The following is a 19,371-nucleotide window of genomic DNA, read 5'->3' as shown; positions in this document are numbered from 1 at the left end:
CTGAAGCGATTGCTGTTTGGTTCCAGCCCAGGCTATGGGAACATAACCATGAGATCTTAAGACTGCAATCCTAAGCACACTTGTTGTTGTTGTTGTTTAGTCGTGTCCGACTCTTCGTGACCCCATGAACCAGAGCACGCCAGGCACTCCTGTCTTACACTGCCTCCCACAGTTTGGTCAAACTCATGCTGGTAGCTTCGAGAACACTGTCCAACCATCTCGCCCTCTGTCGTCCCCTTCTCTCTTTCCCAACATCAGGGTCTTTTCCAGGGAGTCATCTCTTCTCATGAGGTGGCCAAAGTACTGGAGCCTCAGCTTCAGGATCTGTCCTTCCAGTGAGCACTCAGGGCTGATTTCCTGAGTGCTAGTACCTAGTTCCTAGGTAAGCACACTTACCAAAAGTAAGTCCCACTTGTAAGCTACCTAACTTTAGCATGCACAAATCTTTGAGGGGGGAAAACAGAAAGAAAATTTATCAAGAAGTTTTCACAGCCCCACAGCTTAATTGAGCAACAGGGAAGGTATTCTGCAGCACTCCAAAGGTACTGCCATTATCTTTTATCTACAATCTGTGAACGGGCATGGCAGCATTTAAAGTAGTCAGTAGCTGGCAACCAGCACAGAGTAGCCCATTTAGAGAGCAGAGTACACACAAGTCTGAACAAACACCAAATATACATATATAAAAATCCTCCCACATGTTGTTTTTCTGAACTTGTGATTCATTCTGGTTGGGACCAGTGAGTGTACCGACCACATAACTGTCAGACGAGCCCTTCATTCAGCCGCTAATCAGAATTTGTTTGTTTAAGGGTCCACTCAAGTTGACGCTCTGAGACTTGCAAATAAGATTCCGTCTCCGTTCTTGGCAAAGTGTGAGTGGGAGGAGGATCAACCTGCTTTTCACTTCAGGTGCAGTTTGGCCAACTCCTTGCTTCAAAGCAGACTGATGCCCCGAGTCCTTGTCATCTTAAAGGTAAAGGTAAAGGGACCCCTGACCATTAGGTCCAGTTGTGACCGACTCTGGGGTTGCGGCGCTCATCTCGCTTTATTGGCCAAGGGAGCCGGCGTACAGCTTCCAGGTCATGTGGCCAGCATGACTAAGCCGCTTCTGGCGAACCAGAGCAGCGCACGGAAACGCCGTTTACCTTCCTGCCGGAGCGGTACCTATTTATCTACTTGCACTTTGATGTGCTTTCAAACTGCTAGGTTGGCAGGAGCTGGGACTGTGAAACAGGAGCTCACCCCGTCGTGGGGATTCAAACCGCTGACCTTCTGATCTGCAAGTCCTAGGCTCTGTGGTTTAACCCACAGCGCCACCCGCGTCCTTTGTCATCTTACTGGAGTTCAAATGTCACGAATTACACCAGAGGGTATCATCTGGGCATAATAGAGGAGCTAGGAATGAGAGTTGCCCATCTTGGCGTGTGCTATCTCCATATAACATTTCCAAATGATACCATTATTGTGATGCAAAGAGTTCCTACACAGCTAAAATGTACTAAGCATTGCCACAGAAGTCTGGACTTCTGTTATTAACTTTTCGTAATGCATTCACCCACATGCCTCTGTAAGTTGCTGTTGGCGTCTATCTATCTTGAGCAGGGACGCGGACTTATAAAAAATATTGGGGGGGGCGGGAAAGCTCATGAATAATAAATAAACTCATGAATATGCAAATAAAGTGGCGCCGCCTCCTCGTGAGCGAATAGGGGAGAGCATGCTGCGCCTATTAATCAGATCCGAAGGAAATTGGGTGGAGCTTTTGCTCGGGAGGGAGGGCAGGAGGCATGCAGCCCGACCCTGTGCATTTTGGGCTGGGGGAGCGGCGGTGATGACGCTCTGCTGGAGGGGCGCCGGAGATTATTGGGGGGCGGAGCCCCCCCAAATGAATTTTTGAGGGGGCTCGGGCCCCCTCAAGCCCCATGGAGTCGGCGCCTATGATCTTGAGAGACAACGGAGTGCACCTCCAGGGGTGAAGTCAAACTGCTGTAGAATCACAGCGCCTGCTGTGGCTGCAGAGTCCGGTAAGTCATAACTGCTGCCTCCCACACTGTTGTGTTTTTTTTTATATTTATTGAAAAAAGAATTTTTTAAAAAAATTACAAAGGAAAAAGACAAAAACAGAAAAAGAAAAAGAAAAAATAAAACCATCATTTTCAAATTCTCCACTTTCATTACCTTCTTTCCATGACCTTCTCCTCCTCCCATCTCTTGTTTCTTGATTAATAATTGTCACAGCAAATCCTTTCAATAATTCATAATATTCTGTCATTACATTACCTTACTCTATTTTCATCTTATCTTATAAAAAACCTTAAAACTTAAGACTTAAATCTTATTTTTACCAGCTTCTCATAACCATTACCTTTTTACCTAATTCTTTGAACATTTTTACAAGAGCCAAGTAATTTCATTTCAACATTTTCCCAACATTCATGAAACATTTCTAATGATAAAAAAAGAAAATAAAAACAATCAAATCTTCTTCCAGCGTCCCCTCCCCCCGGTCCCGGGATTGTCAGTCCTTTTTATCCCATTAGTCTGGCACATTAACCTGGTGATCTTATATCCGAGGCCTTCAAATCTCTTCCATGTCCCTTCCGCAGCTCTTCTTCATATTTTCCTTTCACTCGTGGGAACTCCAGCTTGGTAGTGTTTTTGACCCTTTTCAACAAATCAGCCCCTTTCCCATAGTCCAGACCCGACTCCATGTGGTATTTTAAGACATGTTTCAAATTCCCTCCAAGATTGGAAGTCCCAACAGCTCCAAACCTCTGACAGCCCATTGCCAGACTCGGAAAGTCCAAACATCCCTGCAAAGGGGTGTCAGTCCAACCCCCCATTTGCAAATCAATCCAAACTTTGTCTTTCCAAATCTGGTTTTTTCCAAGTTCATTTGTCAAATCCAAAGGCTCATTTTCCTGCTGGGCCAAAAGTCCCTCCATCTCTGGCGCCCAAGATTCTGCAACATCCTCTTCTCTCATCTGCTCTGTCAGGACACACTCCTGTTTAAGTTCCTGGGTGGGCTCCATATAATTTCCCACTACCTGTTCAAATGCTCTGGCCGCATTAGTCATCAAATCCATCTTCTGACTTAACTGATCCAATAGGGCATTTATTTTACAGAAAGCACCCAACAGTACTTCTGATAACATTGTCCTGCAAGGTCACAAGTCCTTTCCCACGGTTGTAATCTGTGGCAGCTGCAAGCTCCCTAGAATTGGTTACAGTTTCACAGTCCCCCTCTAGGGGGAAAACTTCTGGTTGTTCTTTCTTTTAAGGACAATAGCAACAAAGTTTCTTTTTTAAAGATATTTTGTCAATATTTGTTCCTTTAAAATGCGAAAGGAAACAGTGGAATCACAATGTTACTCTTCTTTTAACTATCTGTCAAAAACATTTGGCTCTGGTCAATGTGCTTCAAAACGTCAATTCTGACACCCCACTCCAGGGTCAGGACAGTGGAAAGTTACTTTACTTTAAACTCACTTCTGCAGGTTTAAACAGTCCAAAAAAGATCCCCCTTCTTCTCCTGCTACCGAAGGGGGGTTCAACGATTTTAAATGGTGAAAACCGATCCTTTAAAAGTGATTTTCTAAGCTCTAGTGTACGTTATCTTTGCTTTCTTCTGACTACAAGGAAACGGAAGGCTGACTTCCTGTTTAGACCTTCCTGTTTCAGTACCAAATTAAGGTGAATTTTTAAGTCCAATTCCTTTCTAATTGCCAGTTCTTATTTGCAGACCAATTGTTCAATGTTTAAGTACTCACGGGTGATTAGTTTAGATGCCAAATTGTCCCAGGAAAAAGGCAGCGCTCTCCAGCAACAGCTATGCAGCTTCGCTCCACGGAAAAAGCAATTGACTCACAGCACCGTGCCACTTACCCCTCTTCGCTTCGGAGCCCGTTATTGGGTTCCTTTGCGGGTTGGGGGGGTGCTAAGGGTGCCCGCTGAGTCCCACGGTCACAGGCTTCATCCGCCTGTGATTTCTAAAAGGGTCCCCGCTTCGCCGCAGCGGAAAGGACCCGTTTCACGCGGAGCTGGTCCCTCCGGTTCAGAGGGAGTCCGCCATTGCCGATGGCGCCACCCCAGAAGTCCCTCCCACACTGTTTTTGTTTCTCTGGGGCGCAAGACTGGGCAGTGTGTATGGAGGTCCTAGGTTGCCCAGGAATGACAAGATACACACACACACACACACACACCTCGGCCTTGCTAATGTGGTCCAAAGGAAAGAAGAGCAATACATTTGGCACCAGCTTGGCTGCAGGAGTTGCAGAAAGATGGCCCACAAGACACCATTGAACTGTCTTAGGGACTCCAGATTTGTGTAGCATTTACTCCTTGGCCTTTTCTTTTCCCGAAGATGTCCCACAAGGCAGTTTGTATGGATTTTTCCTCAGGGTTTACTCCCAAAGCCTTTCTCTGAAATGAGTATACAGTGGTTCCGAGTTCAATTCCCAGCATCCTCAGCTAGGGTTGGAAGAGCTCCTCTCTGAAACCCTGGAGAGTCATTGGCAGTCATTATTCCCAAATTATTGGGAATAGGGGAGAAGAAGTCTAGGCTATTTGCCTTTTGCATTTGTCCTCTTCCTATTGTGTTTAAAGGCTACAATTAGGAACATAAAAAGCAGCTTTAGACTGAACCAGACTACAGGTCCATCTAGTTCAGTATGACTGAGTAACGACTGCCAATGACTCTCCAGGGTTTCAGAGAGCAGCTCTTCCAACCCTAGCTGGGGATGCTGGGAACTGAACTTGGGACCTTCTGCGTTCAAAGTGGATGTTCTGTCACTAAACCATGACCCTTGGGAGGAGGCGGGGCTTGTGGATTTCATTCAGGCTTGCTACCTTCCCCCCCATAATTCACCCACTATTTGCACAACTTCAGATGGGGATTCACAAAATGGACCTCTCTTCCATATAAACATTCACTATGCCTTACAACACTTCTAAAATGTTTTATTTCATTCATATCCCACCTTTCCTCCAAGGGGTTCGAGGTGTATACATTCTTTCCCTTTCAACCTCACAACAACTCTTTGAGATGGAGTAGGCTGAGACATGGTCCAAGATAGCCCAAGGTGAACCGAGAGGGAGATCAGAACCTCCCTTGTAGTCCAACACTAACCACTATACCAGTAGATCTCTACCTGTGGGTCCCCAGATGTTGTTGGACTACAACTCCCATCTTCCCTGACCACTGGTCATGCTGGCTAGGAATGATGGGAGTTGTAGTCCAACAACATCTGGGGACCCACAAGTTGAGAACCACTGCACTATATCATTCGGATATCATGGAGAGGAATTCTAGGAACACAGGAAGTTGACTTCTACTGAGTCACACCATTGGCCCATACAGGTATTGGCCTCACTCAACCCTCAAATAAATAGAGTTTCCAAAAAGTTCTCTCCTCTCCTCATACCACTGCCACCCTCTTTACCTGAAGTTTTCTTGTTATCAGACCTTGAATCTGATAAGTTTAGTGCACGAGAAATAAATACACTGAAGGACAGAATCCAAGATCATATTTAATGCCAGCACAGCTCCAATCTATTTTATATGGGATATTTTACTTCTTCAAGTATATGCAGCGTCAGGGAGCGACCTTTCTGCTGAGATATGCACTAGCAGAGCATTTTACTGAATCTACAAAAGTAAAAAAATACCAAAAATATTTGAGACCACAGCAATTCTAGGAATTTAGAGAAGTTAGCATTACACAGACTATTAACTTCTTTGGCATCTGGAGGCATCGTCTGACTTGTCATCTTTGCTTGACCCTGAAACAACTTAAACAACTTTCCCCATAATTGTTGCCAAGATGTCAGCATTGAATAACCACGTCTAGCTTTTCCTTTCAGGGATGAGGGGGGTATCTTTCAAAACTAATGGTCACAAAGATGAGAAATATTTAGAGAATTTGAGGAGAAACTACCCTGTCATCAGAAAGCACTCCTCACCAGAGATATATATGTGTATATATATATATATATATATCTATTGGTACTCAAGCCCCAGTTCTCTAAGTGGTGAGACGTTTAGGGGGTATTGTGATTTCCAAGGTATGGACTCTGCTGGAGGCTTACTGGAATTTGTGTCATACTACTACTACTACTACTACTACTACTACTAATAATAATAATAATAATAATAATAATTTATTTATATCCCGCCCTCCCCAGCCGAAGCTGGGCTCAGAGCAGCTAACAACAGTACAGTGGGACCTCAGGTTACATATGCTTCAGGTTACATATGCTTCAGGTTACAGACTCCACTAACCTAGAAATATTACCTCAGGTTAAGAACTTTGCTTCAGGATGAGAACAGATATCATGCTCCGGCAGTGCAGCGGCAGCAGGAGGCCCCATTAGCTAAAGTGGTGCTTCAGGTTAAGAACAGTTTCAGGTTAAGAACGGACCTCCGGAATGAATTAAGTACTTAATCTGAGGTACCACTGTAAAATGATTCAACATTCAAAAATCATTTCATTATAAAATCAGTTCAACTCAGATTAATGGCAACCATTGGGCTAGAGTTCTATGAGGATTACAGAAGGAGGGGGTCAGACTATGCCTTGGCCAAAGGCCTGGTGGACCAGCTCTGTCTTGCAGGCCCTGTGGAAAGATGTCAAGTCCCGAGGGGCCCTAGTCTCTTGTGACAGAGCGTTCCACCAGATTGGAGCCACAGCCGAAAAAGCCCTGGCTCTGGTTGAGGCCAGCCTAACCTCTCTGTGGCCCGGGACCTCCAAGGTGTTTTTGTAAATATGCAGGTGAAGCACTTTGACCGATACCCAAAGTTCACTCCACCCCACTCAGAGATGTGAAGGCCCAGAAAAAAAGGCAGAGCATTCCCCCCCCCCACTGGAAAAATTAGGTTGGGGGAAAATGGGATTTTACCTATTTTTTCCTGGGGCTTTCCCCTGTGCCTTCGCATTTCTACCCACAACAGGTCACCAGAAGGAACCATAATCACCCCAAGATGCTCCCAGCTTTCTTTAGAGTCTGGACTCAGTTCTTTGACTCTCCTCTGCAACTCTCCAAAACTGCCGCTCTGTGGGCACTTATTTGTATATTCAGTGATGTCCAGCATCTTCAAACTTAGGAGATAAAAGGTGATTTATAATGCAAGTTGAGATCATGGATGAAGCAGCAGAAACAAAGAAGGTATATTGTGTACTTGTCACTTGCTATTATTTTGGATAAACACACAAGTACTTCCAAGCAGCTCCCACACAAAGTTCCCATCGGAATCAGAAACCTGTGGCTTGTGCTGCTTGCATCCCTAAACCTAAAACAGATAAAAAGTCCAAGCTGCATTTAGCAAGGCACAAATTCATTCCTTAGCCATGGGCAAAGTCTCTCTCTCCTAACAACTTTAAGTTCTATCACAACTGCATACAGCATGGGGACTTCCGGTAGAGCGCGGACCCGAGGCAGGCGAGGGTTTTTTCGGGAGAGAAAGCCCTAGCTATTTTTTGGCCGAAAAAAGGGGGTTTGAGGGCGGAAAACCCCCCGTTGACCTTCCGGAGGGTGTCTGGAGGTCCAAGTTCCCGGCGGAGCCAAAAGCTGATCGTTCGGTCGCCAGGTAGCCCTAGGTGAAGAGTGTGACGGAACGCGCAGCGGGCAATCGGGCAGCCATTGCAGCGGCCAAATAGCGAAGCCCCGAGCCTGCAGGGAATAGCGCTCTGCTCTCAACACAAAGAAATTCGGATTCCAACAATAAGTTTGTAAGACCTGAGGTTTCAAAACAGCAAGGAAGTCTCCGAAAACAAAGAGAAGAATCCGAGCTCAGCGGTTGTCTGGTATCACAAAAGAAAGACGCAGCGTTACCAGCAGAGCTGAAAGCGAAAGTAAGTTGCCGCTAGCGGTTACAGTTGCCGCCTCCCCTGTAACTTTTGACATTAAGTTTCCTTCTAAAGGAATGAGAAGGGGAGTAGCGAAACTTTGGGACAGAACAGAAATCTCAGTGAACACTGAGTTATTGTAAATTGAATATAGAGGGACCACCTGTTGCTGTATCTGCAATTAACTATTTCACTAGGAGGAAGCTCCGGCGCCATATTAACCCGGGGCTAAGAAGAATCTCCGACTCTGACGCTAGACTAAGAGACTTAAAAGACAGTGTGGCTGAGAAGATAAGAGTACTTAGATGTTTCCTTTGGCCGTCTTTTGAGGGTTCACTTCTCCCCTTTGAATAAGACTATCAAAATTAAGGGGCAGAGCTGGAAGAATAGGGGAAACAACCATTTTAAACTTTCCCTCTAAACTTGGCTCTCTGGCCCCATCTTGTGGCTTGAACTAATTACTACACTCCAATGCTGAAACCTCCAATGGAAACCGTATAAAGTTTGTGAACTCAGCTGATTAGAAACTGCTTTAGAGAAACTTCTTCTCCTAACAGCTCACACTTTATGAACTGCTCAGTATAAAGTATATTGATTAGATTTTGGAGCTTATAAATTAGAACCTGGTTTGACTTCTTTTTCTATTTCGACGCCCTCCTCTGGATTATAACTGAACTACATCTGAATCTTACCTGACTTTAGAAATTAGACTTTGGTCTGACAAATCAGTGTACTGTTCAACCAATGCCACGGATGGATTAGCCCAATTAGGGGCAAGAAGAAAACAGAAAGATACAGACAGAGGCGATAAATTAACAATTTTTTTTAACTTCTTTTTTGCTCTTTCTCCCCTTCCCGGGGGGGGGGGGTAGAAATACTTAATGGAAAGCTTCCGGGTGTGATAAGTTAAAGAAGCAGAAATTGTATCTGTTATATTGATTTTTCTTTTTCTTCTTTAGGCTGAATCTGTTATACTGTTTGCTTCTGGTTGGTACTTCATTAATAATTAATTAGAATTGGGTGGCAACGGTATAGTAAGCAAGTGGTGTGAATACCTGATATCTCAATACCTAAGAAAATGTCACATACACAAAAAAAGGAGGCGAGGGGGGGACTCCAACAGAAAGGAGACCCTCAAGGCAAGAAACAGAATTTAGAACAGAAATATTGAAGATGTTTGCAGAAATAAAACAAAGCGAGAAAAATTTAGAGATGAAATTAGAACAGGTAGATAATAAAATCGGGAAGATGGACAAAAAGATTGAGGAGACAGTTAGTGAATTGAAGGGACAGATCAAAGAGGTTTCAAAGAGAGTGGATGAAGGATTTAAGAAATCAAAGCAGGAAATGAAAGAGTTGAAACGGGAAGAAGAGAAGATGAAAAATGAGATTGCAGACTTAATTAAAACACAGGAAGAAATGAAAGACTCTATTGCAATGAATGAACTAAAACAGAGAGAAGTGAATTTAAGATTGAGACACATACCGGAAATACAAAACGAAAATATAAAAGAAAGATTGACAAAGGAAATTGCGCAGTGGATGGACTTACCGGAGGAAGAAGTTGCAAAGAGAATACAAAATGCATTTAGAATGAAAATCAAAACAAATAAGTTAAAGAAATTCCCGGGTGATTGTTTAATAATCTTTAAAGATAGAGAAATGAGAAATTTGGTACTCCAAAGGAATAGAGAGAGAAGATTATACATAGACGGGAATTACATAATTTTATTCAAAGACATACCAATAAGACTGTTGAAACGAAGAGAAGCTTACAAACCGCTGGTGCAATTACTTAAGAAAAACAAGATCGACTTTAGATGGGAATTCCCTGAAGGAATTTCGTTCTTCTATAAAGGTGTAAAAAGAAGACTAGTAAGTCCGGAGGAAATAGGAAAATTTACAAGAAGATATAAAGAACTACAACAAGGAGAAGAAGAGGTAAAAGGAGCAGAAGGAGGAGCAAGAAGGAAGGAAGACTCTACATCAGGAGGAGAAGAAGAATTGACCGGGAGAGAATCAGAAGAAGAGGAGGAAGAGGAAGAAGGAGAAAGGACAGAAAAACTTTAAAGTAAACTCAAATCCAAACAGCTAAAAGAATGACGCTAAAACTATGGAACTGGAACATCAATGGAATGAACGATAAGAAGAAACGGAACGGAATTGAACATATCTTGAAAAAGAAAAAGTTGGACATCATATGCTTGCAAGAAACGCACGTGGCAAGAAAGCATAGGAAAATTCTGATCAATAAAAGATTAGGGAACGAATTTATATCCTCGGATAAAGAGAAAAAAAGAGGCGTTGTTCTATATATTCAAAACAAAATCGAATCACACCAATTATTTAAAGATGAAGAAGGGAGAATCATTGCGGTCCAAATTAATTGGCAAGGGGAAAAACTAATAATTGTTGGGATCTATGCACCAAATGGGAACAAGACAGAATTTTTTAGATCGCTCGAAGAGAAGTTATTTGAGTATATGGACCAAAAAATTATACTAATGGGAGATATGAATGGTGTGACTTCAATAGAAATGGATAGATTAAGAAAAACGATGAATAAAGAAGGGAAACTACCCAAAACTTTCTTTACGATGACGAAGAACTGTAACCTGGTAGATATGTGGAGGCTCAGACACCCATTGGAGAAGCAGTTTACCCATCACTCAGAACCAAATCAATCTTTCTCAAGAATAGATCAAATATGGGTCTCGAACGAGTTAACCCCAAGAATACAAAGAATCGAAATACAAGCGAGGGTGATCTCCGATCACAATCCAATAGTAATGGAGTTAAAAAGTTTGGAAGAACGATCTTTTAGGTGGAGACTAAACGATAATTTATGGAATGACCAAAAGTTTGTTGAAAAAGTACAAAGAAATCTAATTGAATTCTTCATGAATAATATGGATAAAGGGACAAAAACGAGTGTGGTGTGGGACGCGAGCAAGGCAGTGATGAGGGGCCTCTGCATCCAACAGAATGTATGGAAAAGGAACAACAAAGAAAGAGCGACAAAAGAGATTCTGAGACAGATTATGAACAATGAACAAAAGTTGATTAAAAAACCCAACAACGTGAAGATAAAACAGGAAATAAAGATTCTCCAAACCCAATTTGCAATGTTAGTTAATAAAGAGGTTGAATGGAACGTGAAAAGATTAAGACAGATAAACTTCGAGTTCGCCAATAAATCAGGAAAATGGCTCGCCTGGCAGGTTAAGAAAAAAAAAGAACAAAACACAATTCACAAAATTGAGTTGAATGGAGAAGAAACATCAGAACTGAAGGAAATTAGGAGAGCGTTTACGGACTTTTATAAGCAACTATACAGAAATAAAGATAGAAATAACAAAAGAAAAATAGAAAGATACTTGAAAGAAAAAATGGTAAGGAAGATCCCGGTAGATCAAAAAGAACAGCTGAATGCACCAATATGTAAGGAAGAGGTAGAAGAAGTTATAAAAGAGTTAAAAAGAGGGAAAGCACCAGGACCGGACGGATTCACTTGCAGCTACTACAAAGAAATGAAAGACATATTAATGGTTCCGTTGATTAAAGTAATGAACAACATCTTAAAAGAAAAAGATATCCCTGGAACATGGAAAGACGCATTTATTACAATAATACCAAAACAAGATTTGGACCTCACACAAGTCAAGAACTATAGACCCATCTCGTTATTAAATATAGACTATAAGATTTTCGCAGGAATTCTAGCTAAGAGATTAAAAAAGATACTAGTAAAGATTATACATAAAGATCAAGAAGGCTTTCTACCCGGCAGACAAATAAGAAATAATATAAGAAGCATAGTGAACGTTATTGAATACCTATCTGATAGATGCGATAAACCAGCAAGCCTAATATTCGTAGATGCGGAGAAAGCCTTCGATAATGTGGTTTGGGAATTTATGTTGAAGAACTTGGAGCTTATGGAGGTGGGTCAAGACTTTTTTAACGGCATCGAAGCAATATATACGGACCAGAAAGCAAGATTGATAGTAAACAACTCTATCACAGAAGAAATAAAGATATGTAAAGGTACAAGGCAGGGCTGCCCACTTTCGCCTCTACTATTCATTGTAGTTTTGAAAGTCCTTCTAAATGCAATTAGACAAAATAGCCAAATTAAAGGGGTGACATTAGGAGTAAATGAATACAAAATCAAGGCCTTCGCGGATGACGTGGTTTTGACGGTGGAAGAACCCATAGAAAGTATAAAAGAGATATTAGATGAGATGGAACAATTCGGAAAAATGGCAGGATTTAGGCTGAATAAGAAAAAGACTAAAATGATAGTAAAAAATATGGATGGCGATAAGATCAAATTATTACAACAAAGAACGGAAATTGAGGTTGTGAAAAAGATTAAATACTTAGGAATATGGCTTTCCGATAGGAACATAGATTTATATCAACTTAACTATATCCCAGTATGGAAAGGCATAAAAAGAGATTTAGAGAGTTGGGCCAGAATGAAATTATCATTCTGGGGAAGAATATCGATGGTAAAAATGATGGTTCTCCCTAAGTTGCTATTCCTATTCCAAACTATACCCATAATTAAAGACACAAAAATATTTAAAGAGTGGCAAAAGGCGATTTCAAGATATGTATGGGAAGGGAAGAAGCCCAGGATTAAATTTAAATTACTAACAGACACAAAAGAAAGAGGTGGCTTCGCCCTACCAGATATGAAACTTTATTATGAGGCAGCATGTCTGTGCTGGATTAAAGAATGGGTAAAGTTGGAGAATAAGGAATTATTAGATCTTGAAGGGTTCAACAACAAAGCCGGGTGGCATATGTATTTGTGGAGTGACAAAAAGAAGGCAAATAAGGGATTTACGAATCATATTTTTAGAGGTGCTCTAATAGAGGTATGGAACAGATACAAAAACATATTGGAACCAAAAATCCCGCACTGGTTATCCCCGTTAGAAATGATGTCTGTAAAAAAAAGTTAATATGAGAGGGAAATGGGGAAACTATGGAGAAATGGTTACCAAGGAAGGAGGGAAGTGGAAATTAAAACCCTATGATCAAGTTAAGGAGTTAACACACGATTGGCTGCATTACTTTCAGATAAACGAAATGTTTAAAAAGGAGTTGAAGGAAAGAAACTACGTAGAAAAAGAGTCAACTTACCAAAAAGAGATAATAGATAACGAACATAAAATCCTGTCAAAAATGTACAAAATACTACTGGAGTGGCATATGAAGGATGAGGAAGTGAAAGCGGTGATGGTACAATGGGCAAGGGACCTAGGCTATAACATTCAACTAGAGGATTGGGAAAGGTTGTGGAAAGAGAACATTAAATTTACGGCTTGCATTTCACTGAGGGAAAACATGATGAAAATGCTCTACAGATGGTACCTGTCACCCGCCAAATTGGCAAAGATCTATAAGGTGGACAACAAGTGCTGGAAATGTAGACATAAAGAAGGGACTTTCTTCCATCAGTGGTGGGAGTGTAAGAAAGTTAAAAGCTTTTGGGAAGAGATATATAACGAGATGAAAAAGATGCTAAAATATACTTTCGTGAAAAAACCAGAAGCATTTTTATTAGGTATCGTAGGGAAGGATGTCAAAAGAAAGGACTGTAGACTTTTCCAGTACGCGGTGACAGCTGCCAGAATTGTGTTAGCCCAGAAGTGGAAGCAGGAAGGAGTTCCAACGGTGGAAGAGTGGAGAACAAAACTGATAGAATATGCTGAATTGGATAAATTGACAGGGAAAATCAGATATACTAAGGACCAGAAATTTATAAAGGACTGGGAGAAATTTGTGTGTTATTTGGAAAATAATTATGGGGCAAAAATAACGCTAGTGGGATTTAAAGAGGCTTTGTAAAATATCAATAAATATTGCTTAGTAGAGATTATGAGGAAGGATGGAATAACTGGCAATAGGAACAAAAAAGATGGAATGTGTATTAAAAGGTTAACTATGAACGATGTCAGCAACGTTGATGGAAGTCCAAAAGGAAAATGATTTGTTGTACATATGGTTTTACTTTTATTGTTATTTTCTTTTTTTTCCCCTGTATATGATATTTTCTTTTTTTTGAAACTCTAATAAAAATTATAAAAAAAAACAACTGCATACAGCATGGTTTTGCGGGGTGGGGGACCAGAACTGAGGTGTTTGGGACTCATCGCATCAAAAGCAACAGTCCACTGTTTGTGCCAAAGGTTGCCTCTGTTGAACTGTAGCACTGGAGGCCACAGAACATGCCTCAAGATAAGCTGCATTTGCCAAAAGGAGATATATTACATAAACATGCAGGTCCTACTATCCGCCCACTCGTTATGGAAAAAATCCACTTATCTGAATGTAAGAAATATGCCCAAATCTCACTACATGTGCAGCTGTTTCAGATATCCAAGTGGCAAAGTTTCCCCACTTCCTTACTTTGAGCTTTGCTGGTCAATGGCAGCCATTTGGGGCAGGAACCATGGAGAAAAGGAGTGGGGTAGAGATCAGCCGAATCAGAGAGCCAGGGAGATTGGACAAATCAGTCTTTCCTGTGGCTGCAGCCATTTAAGGAACTGTGGCAGGAGAGAGGGAGAGATCACCGATTAAAAATGTTCCCATAGGAAATAATGGAAACCATCAGCTCATTATGTGAACGCTCCCCTAACAAACAATTTCCTAGGAGTGCATTGTGTTCGAACCTGCTTGTGGTATTTTTCTAAGGCAATGGCTCCCAAACTTTCCCCCAGGGAAATTGCTGAGGTTCTTGGGACCACTTAAAATCCATAGGAATGCCACAGAGCACCTGAATGAAGCTTGCAGACCACAATTTGGGAACCTCTGATCTGATGCCTTCCTTGAATTTGTGGGAGCTGGGAAAAGCAGAGACCGAATGTTTCTTGGCAAACAAGGGCTCCAGTGGAAGTCTGGGTGAGTACTGCCATCCTGCTCCACCCTTGGCTGGGCGAACCTATTTCGGTCCCACAATCCTACCAAATATTGATGTTCTCTAAGAAGAACCTAATGGGGCACACCTAACACAAGGGGACAAAAGCTGAGGCAAGGCCTCGAAACAGAACTGCAGAACCTTTCTAAATTGACCAAACGTCCTTATAAAAACCGAGATGTCCTACGCATTTTGGCAGCAAACTTCCTCAGGGACAAAAGCGAGGCCGACCCTACTGTCGGTGAGGCAGGTGCCTCAGGCAGCAGATTTGGAGTGTCGGGAGAAGCCAGTAATTATTTAATTTATTATTGTCACATTTTACCAATACACAAACTGAAACACAGCCATCCTTCAAACTTTGTACTTCTCCAAAGTTTCGTGATGCAGTTCTCCAGCTGAGAAACATGCCCAGAAATGTACATACCAATATATAAAGTGTGCATGTAAATGCATATATTAGTAAATATAGCGTACAAAAAAAAATGTTTTGCATGAGGGAAAGCAGTGCCGTAAAAATGTATACGTTAGCCAAAGTTGCATGCAAACGTGTACGTTAGGTGAAATTTGCATTGAAATCTTGATTACATTTCTCGAGGACTTGAAAAATTGCATACTGATGTAGAAACACGGAGAACTAAACTGAAGATTGGAAAAATGGGAAACAGAAAAAGCAGTATGGGCAGCCCATCCCTAGTTTTGGGTACTCTGTATCTTGACCTGTGGGGTTGGGGGCCACCACCTGCTGTTCCACTTGAAGAAGAAAAATGTTTTGGGCCAACTCAGGCACAAGAATGTAGCTCTTTTTTAAAAGGAAACTTATATCAACTTCCAGAACCATTTTGGGGGTTATTGGTACCCCAAGGACCACATAATTGAACAGACTATTAGCTCTTCAGTCTCAAGGGTACCTTTGCCGTTCACTAAGGAAAGAGTTTTGCTGGATTTGTTTCTGAAGGCCTCTATAGAAACATACTTATGCCAGAGCAAAACGCCTGTTTCTGGGGAAACTATGCTGACCTAGGCAGAGCGTTTGGTAGGGATGTGGTTCACCGGAACCCTCCACAACGTAGGCTATAAATTGCCATCATCTGATAATTGTGATCTATGAAAATATGCAACTGCTTTTTGCTTAGGAAGAAAGCGGAGGGAAAATGAGGGAAAACGCTTTCAAGTCAAAACACCAAAATAACACACTCATGTATGTTTCTACAAAAGAAGAAATTCTTTGGCATGCCTCATTTACTCTTTGCAACCAGTTGTGAACCACAAAAGCATTTTCATTGTGTTTTCAGATCTGAAGAGCGCATATGGCTCACTGCTGGCGTCTCTCAGTGGGAAGGTTTTCAAATGGTTTGTGAATGCTGAAGTCTGCGTAACCGCTTTATGCGCAAGACTTGTGTGTCACACACACTATCCCCAAACACCCCATCTCAAACACACCTCCGACCCCCCCCCAAAAAAAGCTTTGAAAACACACAGGAGAGCGCCCATTAGAAAGTAATATAAAATTCCAGGCATGGCTCAACATACATTAACCCTGAGAAAATATCATGAAGCGGCAAGCCCATTGGTATTTGTTAACCACTTTGACCAAACCCATCAAAACCTTGTTTGTTCACGTCAAATAAAATAGTTCATTTTAGTGGTTAACCCTACTGCCTCATCTTGGGGTTGGGGGCGGGGGGACGTCTGATGCACAAAGGTTTCAGGAATGTCTCGGATTTTAAATTGTCTGTTATAGCATTCTTTAACCATTTGCTGCTTGGGATGCGAGAATAATGAGTGGAGTTTGGGATTTTGCTTTATCATGTAGTAACAAGACGCCACCCCCCCCCCCCAAGCCTTTTCTGGTCTAATGCATAAGCCCCACTATCTCTCCTTCCAAGAAGCTGCTGTTGCCACTTCCTAGAAGCATTTGAGCAGCAATGGGGCAGACCATGCTCATCTAAACATATTCCAGGCCTGTAATAAGAGCTTGCTGCTGTTCCTTACTGCTATCACCACTTGTCAGCAGCAAGCGCAGCTTAGCAGGCAGGGCAACAGGACTAGGAGGACCTTGGCAGGCTCACATCTGTCTTTGGGATTGCTTGGCCTGCATGTATTATGGTTTCATTGCCTATACATTTCTGCTCTAAGTGAATACGTCTCTGCCTGGTTCCTGCAGAGGGGATGGTATCCTTAACAATCCATTCACAGCCCTGTGTGTGTTGATCATTTCTCCTACCTGGGCAGTTATCTTTCCACAAGAGCCAGCACTGAGGCCAAAATCCAAAATTGCCTGAGTTCTGCGAGTGCAGCTTTCTTCAGATTGAAGTGCAGAGTGTTTGAGGACCGGGACATTCGCAGGGAAACCCAAATGCTTGTTTACAAAGCTATTGTACTATCAACCTTACTGTATGCTTGTGAAACATCAACCACTTATAAACGCAGTCTCCAGCTCCTCGAAAGATTCCAGCAATAGAGTCTCCAAAAAATGTTACACATCACTTGGGAAAACAGGCGAACTAATGCCAGTGTACTGGAAGAAGCAAAGATCACCAATGTTGAATCAGTGATTCTTCAACATCAACTTTGTTGGACTGGTCATGTTGTGCGGATGCCTGATTATCATCTTCCAAAGCAACTACTCTATTCCGAACTTTAAAATGGAAAGCGTAATGCTGGTGGGTCAACAAAAAAGGTTTAAAGATTCTCTCAAGGCAAATCTTTAAAAATGTAGCATAAACACTGACAACTGGGAAACACTGGCCTGTGAGTGCTCCAATTGGGGAACAGCCTTTACCAAAGGTGTCATGGACTTTGAAGACACTCGGACTCAGGATGAAAGGGAGAAATATGCTAAGAGGAAGGCACGTTTGGCAAACCCTTACCATGATCAACTCCCACCCGGAAACCTGTGTCCTCACTGTGGGAGGATGTGTGGATCCAGAATTGGCCTCCACAGTCACTTATGGACTCACTATTAAAACCGTTGTCAGGGTTACTTCCAGATCCTAGCTCACAGAGGATCACGCTAGCCAGCGGTTGTTGATTAAAAGTCTTTATTGAGTTACAGTCTCCATTCTTGAGCTGCTGCGTGCAACCCTACGCCTTATGCTTAGGTCGGCGAAGCTCCTTCTGAGTCTCCGCCCCTTGCGCACCAACTTAATATCCTAGCCCTGCTCCACCTTTTCCGCCTGACAGTTCTCCTCTGGGTCCCTCTGCCCCCCTGGGTCTCTCCCTTCCGGGATTCTTCTGACGCTGACCCCCCTGACTCCCCTGTCTCCTTGCGCCGGGCTTTAGGACCTGGCTCTCTTTCCGGGCTGCCTACTGCGCCACCTTCCTGTGCATTTGAACTTGGCGCGCGCGCCCAACCTTCCACTTTCCGTCTAACCGTCACTTCGCTCCCCGATGAAGGTGTGGCCACTCCTGACTCGTGCCCTCCCTCCTGTTGTGAGCTGCCAGCGCTAGTTCCCAGGCGCTCTTCCTCTTCCCTACTCTCTGGCGGTGACGTAGGTCCCGATCTCCAACTGCTCCCCTCTGAGTCCCCTCTGGCTCTTTCTTCCTGGGGTGTCCCCCTAGTCTCCCCCCTTGCCCTTGCCACTGGTGCTCCTCTTTGTGAATCTTCTGATTCACTGGACAGACTCGGAGATCTCGGGTCGTCGTCGTCACTCATCCTTTCTTCTGCCTCCTCCCCCTCGCTCTCTGTTTCCTCCCTTGCCCTCGCCTCTGCTCCTGAACCCCTGACAACCGTATTCATGGAAGACAATCTTACTTGGCAACGAGTGATCACCAAAGAAGAAGAAGAAGATCATTAACATTCCATGCACAGTCCATTGTGTTGAAGGCATCAAAATACTTACATTTTCCACGTGAATGGGTGATCACACCCCTCTTGCTTCTTGTCAACAAAGGAGGATGGAGAGGTATGATTCAGCAGAGGACTGAACCTGCAGATTGAAAGGGAGAAGCGTAAAGCATAGATAACAAAGTCAAAGTCAAAGATTGAAACCCATGTTTGGATGCCAAACACAAGGCAGTTATTGACTATCAGTATTTACTGTTGCAAATCTTGAAAGAGCGTCTCTTCCTCCAGATCCCTCAAGGCTGCTGACACATACATTGACCAGATCATATGAACACAAGAAGCTGTCTTATACGGAAGCAAACCAATGGCCTTTCAAGCATTGTCTCTTCTGTGAACAGAGGATCTCCAAGACTTGAGGCAGGCCAATTTTTTCACATCCTATCCCTCCATGTTATTTTAAATGGTCAGGGCACAGAATGAACACGAGAACATGCAGAGTTCTGTCAGTGAATTACCCTTGTATTAGACAAGGGTTTTTTACTCCAAAATAAAGTATAAATTGAGGGGGTCATCTTATACCTGGGTAGTGCAGAGGGGAGACGGGCGAATGATTGCATCCATGAGCATTAATTGACTGGATAACTGCATCGCAAAATTCAGGCAAATGCAAATCTCAAAGTGTTTTGGTCTGTATATTGTTTCAGAAATTGCAAATTAGGTAGGTTTGTCTTTAAATGTCCACTAAATAGAATTTCTCCTCTATTGCGAGATTAACCCCCCATTCCTACAGAGGATAATCTGTGTGT

General features: G+C 42.7%; 1 protein-coding gene across 1 annotated transcript in view; it reads right to left on the bottom strand.

Moving 5' to 3' along the window:
* Positions 1-18,709, bottom strand: part of LOC309528823 (uncharacterized protein) — a 154,540-nt gene extending 135,831 nt beyond the window's left edge. The window contains exon 1 of the transcript XR_014217894.1: positions 18,621-18,709. The gene's annotated coding sequence lies outside the window, so the exon portion shown is untranslated. The remainder of the gene's footprint in view (positions 1-18,620) is intronic.
* Positions 18,710-19,371: the final 662 nt, after the last annotated feature.

This window comes from Podarcis vaucheri (assembly GCF_965113315.1).
Source record: "Podarcis vaucheri genome assembly, chromosome: 3".
Lineage (NCBI taxonomy): Eukaryota > Metazoa > Chordata > Lepidosauria > Squamata > Lacertidae > Podarcis > Podarcis vaucheri.
The sequence above is the reverse complement of the archived record's forward strand: the minus strand, read 5'-3'. Positions and strand labels throughout refer to the sequence as shown.